At 51.1% G+C, this 18,886-nt stretch overlaps 1 pseudogene; it reads left to right on the top strand.

The window, feature by feature from the left end:
• Window positions 1-1,403: 1,403 nt before the first annotated feature.
• On the top strand, window positions 1,404-18,886 carry LOC136548619 (tryptophan--tRNA ligase, cytoplasmic-like; annotated as a pseudogene).

Below are 18,886 nucleotides of genomic sequence, written 5' to 3'. Positions count from 1 at the left end.
ATGCCTTACAAGTCATACCTTTGCCTTGCGCATTCTATTTGAACTCCACCAATGTTGATGCCACACAAGCACCAACCTCCATCAAGCCACTTATAATCATCACAAGTCTTGCATGGCTTGATCTCACATGAATGATATATGATCCACTTCATGTCTTCATGTGGCCTTATTGGTTCATCGATCTCTTTATGTGGCCTTATTGGTTCATCGATCGCAACACCGCTTGTCCTTCACTATTGCCCTTGTCCATTAGTGTCAAGTCATTGCTCAATGCAAGCTTCTCCGCCACATGCGGTCCGTCGCTCCAAAACCTCTGACTTGCCCTTCACACTTACAACTGGTCCATCGACGCCAAGCCATGTATTGATCTTCTCCACTGAGCCACATAACTCCATATCATGTAGCATATGCATGATCTCCTCCATTGACAACTAGTTGAGCTTTGCAACGAATCCAAGCCATTTCCACCTCCATGGCTCAAGTTGCTCACACTAGTGTACATGTGGACTAATTACCTGTGTATCTCAATATAAACACATATTAGTCCACCTAGGTTATCACTCAATTATCAAAACCAAACAAGGACCTTTTAGAGGTGGCGGTGGAATGGCCGGAGCACAGCAGGTGTGGCGGGTGGTGGTAGGGTCGTCAATAGTTTAGGCATGGAAAAGCCCGGAGAGGTAGTTATTGCGAAGCTTTTCCATGTGGCAACAAGGAGGATGAAATATTTCACGGGGCAAACTCGTCTTTTTTTTATCGGACAAACTTGTCTTTTGGCTAGAGGAATCAGAACCTTATGACCACTTTAGCTCAGTTTGGTGGTCCAATAATTGTCTAAAGTGTTTTGAGGATTTAGCTAAAATTTATATCTACTTTTGGATCATGTGTTTGAAGACTCTAAATCTAAACTTGTCTCTGAGGTACAAAGGGCCTCGGGCCCACTGTCAGCACACCACACCGGCGCGGGATCTCGGGGAAGAATGTCTTGCGTCGGGGGGCATTTCTTGGACTTCAAGCCACACTGTCCGTGGGTTGCCGTAAGCCAAGCTGTTTGTGCCTGCGGTCTTCATAGGGTTAGCGCCTAGTCCTGTTCGGAAACGGTGAGAGGGATTATTTTCGCACGTCGCTAGGCCATCTAGTGCTGCCGCCCGAAATCCAGCGAGCACCGCGAGCTACGGGTCTCCGTGGACCAGTAGAGATCTCTCCACGACCGGAGTCCTAGGGACCACGACCCCACCGCCGGCAAACCCTCCGGCTAGTCCACGAACCCCTTCCCCTACTCCCCAAACCGGAATCCTAGGGACGCGACCTCGCCGCTGCACCTCTCCCACTCCCCACTGCTCATCGGCATCATCCCCAACGTCGGCGAGCCCTCCGGCAAGTCCCCGAGCCCCCCTCCGGCCATGAATCTCGACGAGACGGCACCAGTGGAGCTCTCCCCAGGGGAGATACGGACGATGGGGGAGCTGGAGACAGACAAGGAGACAGATGGAGCGGTGATAGAGGAGGCGGCGGTAGCAGAATAGCTTGTGACCCCGTGGGAGGTGTCAGCTCCAGAGCATGGAAAAAAATAGCGGCGCTATGGCCGCGCTATAGCGGTGGGAGAAGCCTGCCGCTAAGCTATTGGTCTTTTTAACGCTACGGCGACTTTCGCCACTATTTGCCACTATAGCGCCGCTATTTACCGCTATTTGCCGCTATAGCACCGCTAAACGCTATGACGATTTTCTACTTATTAATTATCATTTGCTACTAATTTGATATTTTAGACGGTTAAACTTTCATGATTCATGTTGTAATGTCATTTGGTATTTGGTAATATTATCTAGAATTATGGAACCTTAGAAACATTTGTGTTCATCGAATTTCATATTTGCCATATTTTTTTATCAATTACTGGTGTTTTTCATGCTTTTTTTTATAAAAACGCTATCTGGCATAGCGTCGCTATAGCTGCGTAGCTTCTGGGAAAAAAATTACCGTTATTTTCGATAGCCCACTATTTTAAACAGTGCTCCGGAGGGGGGCGTAGACTACGACAAGCTGGTTGACAGTTCGGGTGTCAGCGCATCGACGCCGCGCTCGTCGACCGCATCGCGCACCTCACGTCCTGGCCGCCGCATCGTTTCCTTCGGCGTGGGATCTTCTTCACCCACAGGTGACGCTCTCAAAACCTTTGTTTTTTCCTCTAATTTTGCAGCTGAAAAGGCAAATTTTTACTGTCGATCAGCTATCGTTTATTAAACTGGCATCTTTGCCTGTGCGATTCTACGGATCGTAAAATACCCCCTAAGTTTTTATAAGCAAAATATGCAAATTTCCTATAGGATGTATAACTCAATTATTTTACATTGCATATTTAGTAGGACAAAATGTTTCGTCGTAGTAATACAATGAATGCATAAAAAAAGAAGCGGGCTAATCAATAACAATTCTCCATTGGAAAAAGAGAATTGTAGAAGTGCTTACTTGCAGGTTTAACATCTCTTTATTCTGTAGTGTTTCTTGTACTGAATAATTGATCAACAAATGCATGCAATAGTTAGATTTAGATACCCTGCTTAAAATTACTGGAAGTTCCCTTAAAAAGGATGTTCAAGTAAAATACATGCACTGAACTTACTGGCTCAAACATTTTCTGAATCTGAAATATAGAATCTCTCTTCTTCTCCTTTGGTGGTGGGGACTGAATTTCTGATATGCTTTTGACTTGGGTAGGGATTTGAACAACATCCTCGACCTCTACGAGGTAGGGAAGAGGTTCTATCTGTACACGGGGAGGGGACCATCATCAGGCGCTGCACCTCGCCCACCTCATCCCCTTCATGTTCACAAAGTAAGTGTTGCTCCCAAACTGTGTCTGCTGCTCCTCTGATATGTTCTTGATACAATGCGTTGCACGACCAGACAGTGCTGTGGCGGTGAGGTCTGCGGTATTTTTTACCTGGGTTCACTTGATTGCTGGGACACAGTGCATGCTTTGATTTACTTCATTGACCATTAGATGAGCCTAACGAAGACATAGTAGTTGTGGTTTTCAAATGTTTCCTCTGGTAGTTTACATGGTTAATCGGCCCTTCAATAGGATAAAGAGGTGGACATGCTGCAAAGTACCGTGCAATGAAAGCTTTCCTTGAATATTTCAGATTCCGAAAAGATTATAAAACACTCCTTGCACCCTTGAGTAGCATGCTGCAGAATTGTCAGTTTCTCCAGCATAAATAAAGTCCTGTTCCTTAGTCTATGTGCTCTCTATGTCATCTACACTGAAAAAGTGCATTATTTGATACGTCTTGCATTGTAGTATGATGTTTGTTGTGTGAGTAACATAAATAGTGTTTTTAAACAATCAAGATCATTTGATAGGTACTTACAAGATGCTTTCAAGGTGCCCCTAGTGATACAGCTAACTGACGATGAAAAGTTTTTGTGGAAGGGCTTGACTATTGAGGAATGTAAAAGGCTTGCCCGTGAAAATGCCAAAGACATTATAGCCTGTGGGTTTGACATTGAAAGGATTTTCATTTTCTCAAATTTCAGTTATCTTCGAGGGTAAGGTTACTCTTCTTAACTGTTGTCTTAATTAAAGTATAAATATTTGAGTGGTCTTTTTTGTTGTCACTCAGCAAATGAAATGTGTGTAATTCTTGTCTCTTTATTCTATGGTGAACTAATAACCCAATATCCTTCTCTTACAGGGCATTTTATGAAAATACGCTTGAAGTTGCCAAACATGTGACAGTTAACAAAATGAGAATTGTTAAACTTGTTAAGTAATCTGCTGCTCTCCTCTGTACGGCGCGGCAGGGGCAGACGCCGAAAGGCTCACCTGCCGCACTATAGCCACAGTAAGGGCAGGCGTCATAATCAGTCCCGCTGTCACATCTAGTCACTGTAGCAGCATGGCAGCATAACATGTCTGTGCACTAGGATTAGATGGGTAGAGTTATATATATAGCTTCCCATTGTAACTCAGTAAAGAGAGCGAGTTCAGTTTTGCCATCTCCTCTGTAGAGCTCCGGCCAACGCTGGTGCTTGTGCTGTGTGTGTACGTTCTGTTCTCTCTCTCTTCTTCTACCTCTAGTCATAGTGTGTGGTCGGCAACGACAGTGAGCGGTCGGCTCACCCGTGCCAGAGATCCAGAGGCCAACACGTGGTATTAGAGCCGTACAAGCACCGTCGCCGGACTATCCGCTGGCGATGACGGACGGTTCGGAGATGGACGACAGCAGTGGCGCTGCTGTGGCTGCCCAGCCACGATAGGAGGTCATCATGCGCACGGTGCGGGAGGTCAGCGGCACCAGTTGGCCGACGCTGACTCCCACCAACTATGGCGAGTGGGCGGTGACTATGAAGGTCAAGTTCAGAGTCCGGTGGCTCTGGAATGCCATTGACAAGGGCACCGACAATGAAGAAGATGACATGTCAGCATTGGAGGTTATCCTCACTGTTGTGCCAGCGGAGTACAGGGAACCATTGGGGGCGAAGAACTCTGCTGACGAGGTGTGGGTGGCCATTGCAACGATACGCATCGGCTCTAACCGCACAAAGAAGGCGACGGCCCAGCTGCTGAAGCTAGAGTACGCCAACCTCAAGTTCAAGGATAGTGAATCGATGGAGAACTTCTCTCTCCGCCTGCAGTCGCTCATCAGCAAGCTGAGGAGCCACGGCGTCACCATCGATGAAGAGGAGGCAGTCTTCAAGTACCTCCACTCCATGCTGGTGAAGTACATCCAGATCGCTCTCTCCATAGAGATGATGCTAGACTTATCCACCCTCACCATTGAGGATGTGATAGGCCGTCTACGGGCGGTGGACGAGTGCATGGAGCAGGCCACAACAACAACGGACAGCAGCAAGCCTCCTCCAGCTGCGGTGGCGATGGCAAGCGCCGCGGCAAGGCTTCTTCGGAGAAGAAGAAGAACAAGGTCGACCCCAATGCCTGCTGGCGCTGTGGGAAGACGGGCCATTGGGTAAAGGAGTGCCCAAATCGCAAGTAGGAGAAGAAGATTGAGGCTCATTTAGCGCAGGCTGATGAGGATGATGAGGCCACTCTCCTAATGGCGATGTTCTGTGCACTGCATGACGTTGAGGCGAGGGAGAAGGGAGAGGTGATGGTGGTGGAAGGGCACGACAAGGCTCTGAAAGCTATCAACCTCGACAAACCACGCGCCCAAGTCCACCTCGGACGTGTGGGTGACAAACAAGAGCAGTAGTGGTACCTAGACTCCGGTGCCAGCAACCACATGACGGGCTCCAAGGAAGCCTTCTCCGAGCTCGACGGCAACGTGACCGGCACGGTAAAGTTCGGTGATGGCTCAAGGATGGCGATCCAAGAGGGCGGCACCATCATCTTTGGGTGCCAGAACGGCGAGCACCACGCGCTGACAGATGTATATTACATCCCATAGTTGTGTTCAAGCATCATTAGCATTGGCCAGTTGGATGGGCACGGAAGCGAGGTACTAATCAAGGACAAAGTCCTTAGGATCAAGGACCGGGAGGAGCGCCTTCTTGCCAAGGTGACAAGGTCCTAGAACCGGTTGTACCTGCTCGACTTGAAGGTGGAGCAGTCAATATGCCTGGCATCATGGTACACCGAGGAGTCGTGGCTGTGGCATGCCTAGTTCGGCCATCTCATCTTTGACGTGCTCAATCGGCTAGAGAAGATGGTCCAAGGGCTACCCCACATCAAGCACGTAGGCGAGCTGTGTGATAGCTGCCTGGACAGGAAGCAGAGGAGGCTGTCATTCCCAATGGCAGCCAAGTATCGTGCGACGGATGCTCTCGAGCTCGTCCACGGCGATCTCTGCGGGCCAATCACGCCAGCCACAAACAGTGGTTAGCGGTACTTCCTCTTGCTCATGCATGATTGCAGTCGCTACATGTGGCTACAACTCCTGATGAGCAAGGACAAGGTGGTGGAAGCGATCAAGAAGTTCAAGGCATGCGTGGAGGCTAAGAGTGGCAAGAAGCTGCGCGTGTTGTGGACTGATCGTGGCGGTGAATTCACTTCGATGGAGTTCGCTGCGTACTGTGTGGGTCAGGGTGTTGTGCGACACCACACCACACCATACTCACCACAGCAGAATGGCATGGTGGAGTAGCGGAACTAGATGGTGGTCGGCATGGCTCGATCCATGATGAAGGCCAAGAGCATGCCGACAAGGTTCTGGGGTGAGGCGGTGACCGCGGTGGTGTTCATCTTCAATCGTGCGCCCACAAAGGCCTTGAAGGACATAACATCGTTCAAAGCTTGGTATGGGCGCAATCCGAGCATGTCCTTCCTCCAGACATTCGGCTGCATCGGCCACGTTAGGAAGATGAAGCCGGTCCTCACCAAGCTGGAGGACAGGAGCACATCAATGGTGCTCCTGGGCTACGCGGAAGGTACCAAGGCATACCGGCTCTATGACCCACGCGGAGGCAAGGTGGTTGTCTCGCACGACGTCATGTTCAATGAGAAGGTAGCCTAGGACTAGGACAGTCCAGGCATGGAGGAAGCTAGCGGCTTCACCAGCACCTTCGTCATCGAGCACTTGGTCATCCATGGTGGTTGAGACGCTGGAGAGGAGGTGCCAACCACTCAGCAACAGTGCCAACCACTCCTAGGGTGCTACCAAGCACTCCAGGAGGGGTGCCAAGCACTCTAGGAGTGGTGCCGAGCGGTCCTGTAGTGGTGCCGACCACTCTAGGATGGGTGCCGAACGCTCCCATAGCGGAGCCAAGAGCTCTTGTAGTGGTGCCGACCACTCCAAGACTGGTGCCGACCACTCTAGGAGTGGTGACAAGCGGTCTAGGAGTAGTGTCGTGCACTGTAGCCGGGGTGCCGAGCACTCTAGGTGTTGTGCCGACCACTCCAACGGAACAGGAGACTCCATCGACACCAATCGAGTTCATCTCACCTCCAAGTGACATCACTGAGTTTATGGATGCCTTCCACGATGGTGAGAAGGTGCGGTTCCATAGGCTGGACGACATCATCGGCGGCATAGGGCCCTTAGGCCTGGTGGGTTGGCTACTCAATGACCCAGAGCTGCTTCTCATCAGTGCAGAGGAACCACCCACGTTCGCGCTGGCCGAGCACGATGCAAATTGGCGACGGGTGAGGCTAGAGGAGATGAAGGCGATCGAGGAAAATGAGACTTGGGAGGTCATCGATCCACATCTAGGATGCCATCCGATCGGCCTAAAGTGGGTGTACATGGTCAAGCGGGATGAGCGCGGTGCCATTGTCAAGCATAAGGTGCGCCTCATCGCCCGAGCCTTTGTCCAGCGCGAGGGCATCGACCTTGATGAAGTCTTTGCTTCGGTAGCGTGCATGGAGTCTATCCGACTGCTGCTGGCATTGGCAGTAGCGAAGGACTAGCGCGTCTATCACCTGGACATAAAATCAGCCTTCCTCAATGGCAAGTTGGCGAAGATGGTCTTCGTCAGGCAACCTCTGAGTTTTGCCATCAAGGGAGTGGAGCACAGGGTGCTCCGACTACGCAAGGACGAGGTGGCGGAAGCGATCAAGAAGTTCAAGGCGCGTGTAGAGGCTAAGAGCGGCAAGAAGTTGTGTGTGTTGTGGACTGATCGTGGTGGCAAATTCACTTCGATGGAGTTCGTTGCGTACTGCGCGAGTCAGGGTGTGGTGCGACACCACACCGCACTGTACTCGCCACAACAGAATGGCGTGGTGGAGTGGCAGAACTAGACGGTGGTCATCATGGCTCGATCCATGATGAAGGCCAAGAGCATGCCGACAAGGTTCTACGGTAAGGTGGTGACCATGGCAGTGTTCATCCTCAATCGCGCGCCCACAAAGGCCCTATAAGACGTAACGCCATTTGAAGCTTAGTATGGATGCAAGTCGAGCATGTCCTTCCTCTAGACATTCGGCTGCATTGGCCACATCAGGAAGATGAAGCTGGTCCTCACCAAGCTAGAGGACAGGAGCACACCGATGGTGCTCCTAGGCTATGTGGAAGGTACCAAGGCATACTGGCTCAATGACCCACACGGAGGCAAGGTGGTTGTCTCGCACGACGTCATGTTCAACGAGAAGGCGTCCTAGGACTAGGACAGTCCAGGCATGGGGGAAGCTAGCGGCTTCACCAGCACCTTCGTCGTCTACCACTTGGTCATCCATGATGGTGGAGACACTAGAGAGGAGGTGCCAACCACTCCAGCAACAGTGCGAAGCACTCCTAGGGTGGTGCCGAGCACTCCAGGAGGGCACTCTAGGAGTGGTGCTGAGCGGTCCTACAGTGGTGCTGACCACTCCAAGATAGGTGCTGAACGCTCCCGTAGTGGAGCCGAGAGGTCTTGCAGTGGTGCCGACCACTCCAAGACTGGTGCCGAGCACTCCTGCAGTGGTGCCGACCACTCCAGGAGTAGTGACGAGCAGTCTAGGTGTAGTGTCGTGCACTGTAGCCGAGGTGCCGAGCACTCCAGGTGCTGTGTCGACCACTCTGGTGGAACAGGGGACTCCATCGATGCCGATCGAATTCACCTCACCTCCAAGTGACATCACTGAGTTTATGGATGCCTTCCACGATAGTGAGGAGGTGCGGTTCCACAGGCTGGATGACATCATCAGCGGCATAGGGCCCTCATGCCTAGTGGGTCGACTGCTCATTGACCCAGAGCTACTTCTCGTTAGTGTAGAGGAACCACCACGTTCGCGCTGGCCGAGAGCGATGCAAATTAGCGATGGGCGAGGCTGGAGGAGATGAAGGCGATCAAGGAAAACAAGACTTGGGAGTTCGTCAATCCACCTCTAGGATGTCGTCCGATTGGCCTAAAGTGGGTGTACAAGGTCAAGCGGGATGAGCGCGGTGCCATTGTCAAGCACAAGGCGCGCCTCGTCGCCCGAGGCTTTGTCCAGCATGAGGGCATCGACTTTGAGGAAGTCTTTATGCTGGTAGTGTGCATGGAGTCTATCCAACTACTACTAGCATTGGCAGCAGCGAAGGACTGGCGCGTCCATCACCTGGACATAAAATCGGTCTTCCTCAACGGCGAGTTGGTGGAGACGGTATTCGTTAGGCAACCTCTAAGTTTCGCCGTCAAGGGAGCAGAGCATAGGCTGCTCCGACTACGTAAGACGCTCTATGGGCTACGGCAAGCCCCGCAAGCTTGGAACGCCAAGCTTGATGCCACGTTGGGCGAGCTTGGGTTCACGCGGTGCGCAACCGAGCATGCACTCTACATGCGGCGGTGGGGGAAAGGGGAGTTCATCGTCAGCATGTATGTGGATGACTTGATCATCACCGACATGCGTGTGGAGGACATCGATAGCTTCAAGTGCGAGATGGCGGCTCATTTTCAAATGAGAGATCTCAACGCGCTCTCCTACTACCTCGACATTGAGGTGAGATAGGGGAAGGAGGTGCTCACGCTCGGTCAGAGCGCGTACTCCTCGAAGCTGTTGGAGCGGAGCAGCATGGCTGAGTGCAAGGCGTGCGTGACTCCGATGGAGGAGCGGCTGAAGCTAACAAAGGCCAATACCGCGATAAAGGTAGATGCAACACTCTACTGGAGCATTGTCGGTGGTCTGTGCTATCTAGTCCACACGAGGCCGGACATTGCGTTCGTCGTGGGCTATGTCAGCCGCTTCGTGGAGGATCCCCGAGAGCATCACTAGGCTACGATAAAGCGGCTACTACGCTACGTCAAGGGGTGGTGGATCAGGGATCGTCTTACCCAAGACTGACGGAAGTGGGCTACAGCTCACTATATTCAGTGATGCAGACATGGAAGGGGACATCGACAGATGGCGAAGCACTTCTGGTATGCTCGTCTTCCTCGGGTCGGCTCCAATCTTATGGTTGTCGCTGTAGAAGGTGGCGGCACTATCCACGTGCGAGGCAGAGTATGTGATGGCGGCCACAGCGGTGTGCCAAGCTGTGTGGCTGCGCCGGCTGCTGGGCGAGCTGACCGGTGTGGAAGCTCACCCACCAGCAATGATGGTGGACAACCAGCCCGCCATCGCCCTCGAGAAGAATCCGGTTCTCCACGACCGGAGCAAGCACATCGACGTCAAGTTCTACTTCCTTAGGGACTATGTCGATGGAAGGCAGATGGTCATCGAGTTCATTGAAACTGGTCGGCAACTCGCGGACGTCCTCATCAAGCCGCTCGGCCGTCTTCGGTTCACAAAACTGAAGAAGATGATCGACATGGTGGAGGTTCTAGGGTTAGCAGCAGGATTAGGGAAAGAATTGTTAAATAATCTGCTACTCTCCTCTATACGGCGCGGCAGGGGCACACGCCAAAAGGGCTCCCCTGCTGCTGCACTGTAGCCGCTGTAGGGGCAAGCACCGAAAGGCTCACCTACCGCACTGTAGCCACAGTAGGGACATGCGCCATAGTCAGTCCTGTTGTCACATCTAGTCACTGTAGCAGTATGGGTAGCCTGACATGTCTGTGCACTAGGATTAGATGGGTAGAGTTCAGGGTCAGTTCTGAGTTTGTATGGACCTAGAACAAAACTGAAATTTTGGACCTTTTATATAAATATAACAATATACTACTAGTACTATTTATTACTAGTATATATACACAACGTTACTAATAAGTGGTTAGCTGAATGCAAACGCAATATTCATATGTAATCATTTGTATATTTATTAAATTACCTGAAAAAATTCTTCTAACATTCTTCGATGCAAAGTCATTGATGATTGTGTCAATATCAATCTCATTCAATAATTGCTTCTCAATGCATAATATTGCCAATCCATTTAATCTCTCTTGTGAAGAGCTCTGTGATTATATCAAATTATCTATTCGTCTGTTCTTCTTTATTTTATTATTGTCAGAAGCATACTTTCTTGATGATATGGTACTGTTAAAATTTAGAGAAATAATTAGTTAAAGATTAAACGATTATATAAAGAGAGAATTCACAAAGATTAAACAATCACCTTAGGGAGTCAAGTGGCTAGCAGATTGAATATTTAAATACTCAATTAAATCGCAATTTTTGCAAATCTCAAATGATGTCCATCCGTCCGGGTCTCTGAATCACTGATTAATCAATCACAAAAAATACTATCAGATTCAACATAAATATATAATTACATAAAGTAGGGTAGCGTCGGCCGTACATGATTAGGGATCATAGACAGAGATACCTGGTGGCTACCGCCTGCCGGATGGTGCCGGAAGCGCCGTCGCCGAGTTGCCCTCGCCCTATGCAGCCGTGCGTCGTGCGGACATCCCTAGCTAGCTGGCGACTCGCAGTCGATGCAGAGGAAAGAGGATGAGAGGAAGTCGAACAGCGCCGCCGCGCTCGCGCCGAGTCGCACGGACCACCGAGACGAGTCGCTGCTGCGTGCCCTTACTGGGCTGAGATTTGCTGAATGTATGCATACAATACCTGGGGAGGCCGAGAGGGCCCCATCGGCTCCCTGGGCCTGGGACAGCTGTCCCTCTCGCCCTGCCCCAGGGCTGGGCCTGGTAGAGTTGTATATATAGCTTCCCACTGCAACTCAGTAAAGAGAGTGAGTTCAGTTTTACCATCTCCTCTGCAGAGCTTCGGCCAACGCTCGTGCTTGTGCTGTGTGTGTGCGTTCTGTTTTCCCTCCCTTCTTCTACCTCTAGCCATAGTGTGTAGTCGGCAACGTCAGTGAGTGGTCGGCTCACCCGTGCCGGAGATCCAGTGGCTAACAGAACTAAGATTAATATTTGTGAATGCTACGGAGCTTGTCACTTATCTTGAAGTGTTATCATTTTCTAATACTCTCACTCTTGAATAACAGTCTAAAGGGATATTTGGAACTAACTGTATGATAACATTGGTAAGGTCGGCTTTCCTCGTAAGCAGGCTGCTCCATCGTTCCCTTCATCATTTCCACATCTCTTTTCTGGAAATGATGAACTGAGGTGCCTTTATACCGTGTGCAATACACCAGGTACAATATCTTCGTCTGATCATCTCGGCATAATTGGTTGTTTTTCTACTTGCTAACATACTGTTAGGGTGTGCTTGTTGCTTGGGCAAGGATAGGCTGGCTTTTGGTATCAAAAGGCAGGATAGCCCAAGCGAGCATAGCTCAATGCAGTTGCGCGGTATTTGGTTTACCTGCAAACAAAGTTTGGCGTATCTGCTTGGCATTGTAATATAGAGATAAATTTATCTTGCAGCTCTAAATTGTAATTAATGCTTCTGGAGTTCATATTGTTCCGGTACATTTGGATTGTGCCCTGGCATATGCAAATTATGGACAATTTTATTTAGTGATATATTGAAAAGACATATCTGATATTTTCATGTACTGGAATGCACATGCATTTAGTTTTGCAAGTTTGAGTTTCTTAACTTTATATTTGTGCAGGATCCTTATTTTAGGATGACTCGTGATGTTGCTCCTAAAATTAGTTTTGAGAAACCTTCACTGATTGAATCAAAAAATTTCCCTGCACTTCAGGTATTTTGTTTGGGATTTGGACTGAATGCTGATGCAATTTGCCCACTTTTAGCTAACCTTCTCGTATTTTTTTGTTTTATTATAAATGGTCATGATTTCAAGTGCATTACTTTATGCGGGTTGTTTTGTTTCCTTTTTATAGGGGGAGAACACTAAAATGTCAGCCAGTGACCCGAATTCAGCCATATATGTGACAGATAGTTCTAATCAAATAAAGGAAAAGGTTTGTCCTAAGTTTTGTTTAATCAGGAACAATATTTACCCAGCAATAACACGTTTTAAGTTAAGCCATTAAAATTATGGTGAAATGTTAATTCATTGGACTGGGGCATTGAGCCAAGTATCTTGTAGCTCTATTCTTTCATAAGCTTATAAAATTTATTCCGTCATTTTCCAGGTGAATAATTTTGCTTTCTCAGGTGGCAGGGAGTCCACAGCGCTCGAGAGGGAATATGGTGCCAACATTGATGTAAGCCCTTTCCCTGTATTCACGACCACTATTGAACACCAAACTAGTAGCTAGAATACTCTGCATTCTGACTTTTTCTTGGAAATCGGAAGTTAGATTTATGATGATACTTGACTTTGAATGATCAGCAGAAGCTACCTTGGAAGGCTAGCTGTTTCTTGATTAAGGCTTTCATGTCACATTTCATTGCTAACATGCTGAAGATTGTGATCTTCATTTGTATAATCCACCTACAGTATTCTAGTTAATTCGTATATTTCTAAAGAAACACATAATCTATTGGCGATTCTTGTCTTGTTCAGGTGGATGTCCCAATCAAATACCTAAACTTCTTCCTTGAAGACGATGGTGAGCTTGAGCACATAAAGAAGGTTCATTTTTCATGCTGACTAGCTAAATTATGCTTCCATTATGAAACTCGTCATTACTAAATATCATCAGGAGTACAAGGAAGGAAGGATGCTAACTGGTGAAGTAAAGCAACGGCTGATTGCAGTTCTATCTGAGCTGGTTGTTAAACATCAGAGAGCTAGAGCTCAAGTGACTGAGGAGGTACGTTGTTAGTCCGATTAGATCTCAGATTCAGATCTGCAATTATCAGAGGGCAACTTGGCCCTTGGTATAATGGAAATGCAATGGCTTATTTTTTTATAATGGCACTCCTTTGCCCTTTATAGACAAAGGGGACTCCTACTTGCTATAGCATATTCTAACCAATAAAGTGGATGTTGAGCATATTCCTAACACTAGGCTTGAAAGCTAAGAAAAATAAAAGTGCAGAAAAAGTAAGATACAAATGCTTTAGCACTAGGCTTATCTATCATTCTCTCCCTAAGCCTTGTGCCGAGCACTGGAGGCGATCTGTTGCGGTCCGATCCTCTCCCTCATCTCCTGGAACTTGGACTTCCCCAGCGACTTAGTGAGAATATCAGCCAGCTGATCAGTAGTGGCAATGTGGCTGGCCTTGATGCACCCGTCCTCCGAGCATTCTCTGATGAAGTGGTACTTGATGTGGATGTGCTTGCTTCTTTCATGGAAGACATGGTCCTTGGCCAGAGCTAGAGCAGACTTCCTGTCCACCTTCAGCTCAACCACATCCACCTTCCTGCCAAGGAGCTCTACCAGCATCCTTGACAGCCATAGCGCCTGTGTTGCGGCAATGGTGGTGGCAATGTACTCTGCTTCACAGCTTGAGAGGGCCACCACCTTCTGCTTGAAGGACTGCCAGCTGACCAAGCAATCACTGAGGAAGAACATCGCCCCGGTTGTGCTCCTGCTAGTAGTCATGTCGCCAGTGAGGTCGCTATCGTAGTAGCCGACGAACCACGCCGTGTTGGAGGCCCTTCCATAGTGAAGACTGTAGTTGAGGGTGCCCGCCATGTAGCGTAGGATTCGCTTGACGGCATGCAGATGCTCTATTGTCGGCCGCTCCATGAACCGGATCATGTACCCGATGGCGAACGCGATGTCCGGCCGGGTATGGACCCGGTAGCGCAAGCTCTCAATCAATCATCGATAATGGGTTGGATCGACCTCCTCTGTTGTGCTCTCCCAACTTAGCTTGAGCTTCTCCTCCATCGGGGTGTGGGACGGATTGCAGCCTATCATGCCGCCGAGCTCGAGGATGCGCTTGGCATAGTGGGTTTGGTGGAGGGTGATCCCGGTGGCATCCTGGCGCAGTTCGACGCCGAGGTAGAAGCAGAGGAGGCCGAGGTCACTCATGTCGATCGCCTTCTTCATCTGCGCCTTGAACACCTCCACCTTCAGCTCTTCAGCGCCGATGATGATGAGATCGTCAACATAGACGCCGACTAGTAGAACGTTGCGTCCGCTGCCCCGCCGGTACACCACTGCCTCAAGCACACTCTGCTTGAAGCCCATCTTCTTTAGTGTGGCGTCGAGCTTCATGTTCCACTCGTCAACATAGAGTGCCTTACGCAGGAGGTACACCTTCCCCTTTTCTCTGGTGATGACGTAACCAGGTGGCTAGCGCACGTAGACCTCCTCCTTGAGATCACCGTTGAGGCAGGCGAACTTCACGTCCATGTGGTGGACTTGCCACCCCTCTTGAGCCACCAGCGCGAGGAGGACACGGACTGACTCCATGTGCACCACGGGGCGAAGGCGTCATCGTAGTCGATCCCCTCCTGCTAAATGAAGCCACACGCCACCAGCCGTGCCTTGTGCTTGATCATCGAATCCAACTCATCCTTCTTGAGCTTGAACACCCACTTCAGGGTGATAGGGCGGTGGCCATCAGGTAGTGGCACCAGCTCCCAGGTGTGGTTCTGCTTGATGGACTTCAGCTCCTGCTCCATTGCCACCCACCACGTTGGATCACCCTGCGCCTTAGCGTAAGTGGTCGGCTAAATAGCGTGCGTCAGATGAAGCTAGGCGAAGAGCCTCTCGGGCTAGTTCGGTGAAGACTGGTCACCAAGGATGCTTGCCATGGTGCGGTATCGCAGTGGCTCATCATCATAGTAGGCATCCAGGTGGTCTTCATCGTCCTCCAACGGCGTGGCGTACTCGACCTTCGGCTGCCCTACGTGCGCTGGTGTCGCAGCGGGCAAGGTAGAAGACGCCATAGAGGTCGGCTGGTACACTGGAGAGATCAGCTACGATGATGTAGAGGTTGGAAAGGTTGGTTGCGGTGCTGGAGAGGTCAGAGCTGCTACCGATGGGCTACCGAGCTCCCTCGGATTTGGTGATGGCGAATGAAGTGGAGTTGGTGAAGAGGTCGGTGCTGGTGATGAAGACCCATATGTCGATGAAGATGCACCTTGTGCTTCCTCAGCACCTCCAGCCCACGCGTACTCGACGGTGAAGTCTCGAAGTGTGGTCTCTAACATGTCATCCACCGCCCTGTCCAATGCCCAGCCACATCCTTCATCGAACACAACGTCGCGCGCTAGTGCACGCGGCGTATCGCCGGGTCGAGCACGCGGTAGGTCTTAGCCCCTTCCGCGGAGCCGATGAAGAACCTCGGTGAGCTACGATCATCGAGCTTGCTGATGTGGTTTAGCTCCTTGACAAAGGCGAGGCAGCCGAAGATGCGCAGGTAGTAGAGCGCCGGCTTGTGCCCGTGCCAGGCCTCATATGGCGTCATGCCGTCGAGCGTACTAGTCGGAGAGCGGTTGAGCAGGTGTACGGCGGTCATCATGGCCTCTCCCTAGTAGACCGCTAGCATACTGCGCTGCTTGAGGAGCACGCGCTACTATCACCACCGTCTGATTACGGCGCTCGACCACGCCATTCTGCTACGTTGAGTAGGGCGTGGAGTAGTGGCGCTAAATCCCCTCGTCAGCGCAGTACGCCGCGAACTCAACTACCATGAATTTGCCACCGTTGTCCGTGAGGAGCACGCGGAGCTTGTGCCCACAGTCCTTCTCCGTGACTGCCTAGTGGCGCTTGATGGCGTCCGTAGCTGCCGCCTTGGAGTCGAGCAGCATGGCCCACATATAGTGGGTGGCGTCGTTGACAAGCAGTAGGAAGTAGCACCGACCTCTAGGAGTGGCCGATGACACTGGACCGCAAAGGTCGCCATGCACCAGCTTGAGCTGCTCGATGGTGTGGTAGGAGGCTTGATGCGGGAAGGGTCGGCGCTTTAGCTTGGTCACCACACAGGTGTTGTAGAGCTGCTCGACGTGGTCGATGCAGGGCATGCCGCGGACCATCTCATTCTTGCCGAGCTGCTTCAGGGCTTCAAAGTGAAGGTGCCTGAAGCGCTCATGCTAGCACCACGCCTCATCATCCCGGCGCACGCCAAGGCAAAGGGGGTGTGCCACCTGTACATAGAGCACATAAAGGCAGTTGCTTCCCCGGTTCACCTTGGTGAGAAGACGGCGGCCTCTATCCCAGATGCGCAGCATGCCGTCTTCAATCTCCACCCATGAGCCATTCTCGTCCAGCTGCCCGACACTGATGATGGAGTTCTTCAAGGCCAGGATGTAGTACACCCCGGTGAGAAGACGGTGCTCCCCCATCTTGGCCTTGAAGATGACTGAACCAACGCCCTTAATCTCGACGGTGGAGGCATCACCGAACTTGACAGAGCCCTTCATGCCAGAGTCTAGGTCAGAGAAGAACTCACGCCGACCAGTCATGTGGTGCGTTGCATCGGTGTCGAGGTACCAGCCATCGATCTTGTCATCGGCGGCACCTTTGCCAAGAAAGGTGTGGGCGCGCAGTTCATCGAGGTGGAGCACGGCGGAGCCAGCCAACCTAAAAAGGGGAAAGCTTAGACCTTTCACCCCCTCCCCTGCGTCTTGTTGTAGCTCAACACACCCGTGCCCCAGGAATAGGGTGGCATCGTACTCCTCTGCTTGCGCGACATGAGCCTGCCCACCGCAACGTGGTGGAAGGCAGCAGTCCTTGGCCTAGTGGCCAGTCCTACCACAGTTGTTGCAGGTGTCATCCCGGGTCTCCTTGTGCTCGTCGGCGGCGCCGCCATCAGTGCCAACCTAACCCTGGGATCCCTTTTCCTCCTCCTTGCCGCCGCGTGGACGTCGGCGATGCTCCTTGAAGCTAGATGAACTGGATCCTTCCTCCTCCTTCTTGTCGAATGTGCGCCACTGCTCCATTGTGTACAGCAGCTTGCCTCCGGTGGCACCCTGCTCGGAGTTCGGCTCCTGCTCGTAGTCTTGCACGACCTTGAGCCTCCCAGTGACGTCCTCGATGATGAGCTGCTCAAAGTCGAGGACCGTCTCGATCGAATTGATGATCTGCGCATACATCTTTGGCATGCAGTAGAGGAATTTCTCCACCGCACGCTCCTCCATGAGGTCGATGTCGCCGTTGCGCGCCATCTACTCCATCAGATTGGTAAGACGAAGGGCAAAGTCCTCGACTTGCTCACCAGGCTGAAAGGCGAGGCCTTCTCACTCCCTTCGAAGGCGCTGCAACGTTGCCCAATGCACACAATCTCCGCCGATGCGTGCCGCGGCGATCGATTCCCACGTCAGCTTTGTCGTAGCCTTGTTGGCGAGGGAGGCCCCAAGCTCGGTGGGGACGGTGGTGCACAACGCCTACAGCGCCCCGCGATCGTCGTCGTAGTCGACACCGTCGATGTGAATCGCCTCCCACAGTCGCCGGGCCTGTAGCTTGACCTTCATCAGCAGGCTCCACTCGTGGTAGTTCGACTTGGTGAGCATCGGCCACAGCGTTCCTGCTCTAGAGTCGTGGTAGATCGTCTACAGCACCAGAGAGCGGCCGCGTCAACCTCGACGCCGCTTTGGTGACGGTGACTGGCGGCGGCGCCCGACCGGGCTACGCAATCCTCCAGCTGGCTCCGGCTCTCGCTCCATCTCGGCGCGCAACGCTGCAGACACGGCTACCATGGCCCTGGCCGCAGCCGCTGCCTACCTGGATGTCTCGACCGCCGCCACAGCCGTTGCCTCTGCGGCAGCAAGGCGCATCGCGCGATCGTCGGCTCTGGCACTCGTGGCGGTGCGCGCTCTCGTGATCTGGCTGGTGGTGGATATAGCGCTCGCTCACTCAAGAACCCTCTCGGCTCCGATACCAAATTGTTGGCCCGATTAGATCTCAGATTCAGATCTGGAACTATCAGAGGACAGCTTGGCCCTTGGCTGCTTGGATTGAATGGGAATGCAATGACTTATTTTTTACAATGACACTCCCTTGCTCTTTATAGACAAAGGGGACTCCCACTTGCTACAGCATATTCTAACCACTAAAGTTGATGCTAAGTATATTTATAACACTAGGTTTGGAAGCCAAATAAAGTAAAAATACAGAAAAAGTAAGATACAAGTGCTTTAGCACTAGACTTATCTATCATAGGTGAGCATACATGCGTATGCTTCGGTTGATCTATGGTGTTGCACAATTGGATTCTTGCACGTTTCACTGTTATTCCTGCTGTGCAAACATATCTCGTAACATCCATAGGCAAACATTGCATCGCTTTAACAATTTCTTATATGTGCAGATGGTTGATGCATTCATGGCAGTAAGACCTCTTCCCAACATGTTTGGCTAA

This window comes from Miscanthus floridulus, chromosome 4 (assembly GCF_019320115.1).
Source record: "Miscanthus floridulus cultivar M001 chromosome 4, ASM1932011v1, whole genome shotgun sequence".
Lineage (NCBI taxonomy): Eukaryota > Viridiplantae > Streptophyta > Magnoliopsida > Poales > Poaceae > Miscanthus > Miscanthus floridulus.
The sequence above is the reverse complement of the archived record's forward strand: the minus strand, read 5'-3'. Positions and strand labels throughout refer to the sequence as shown.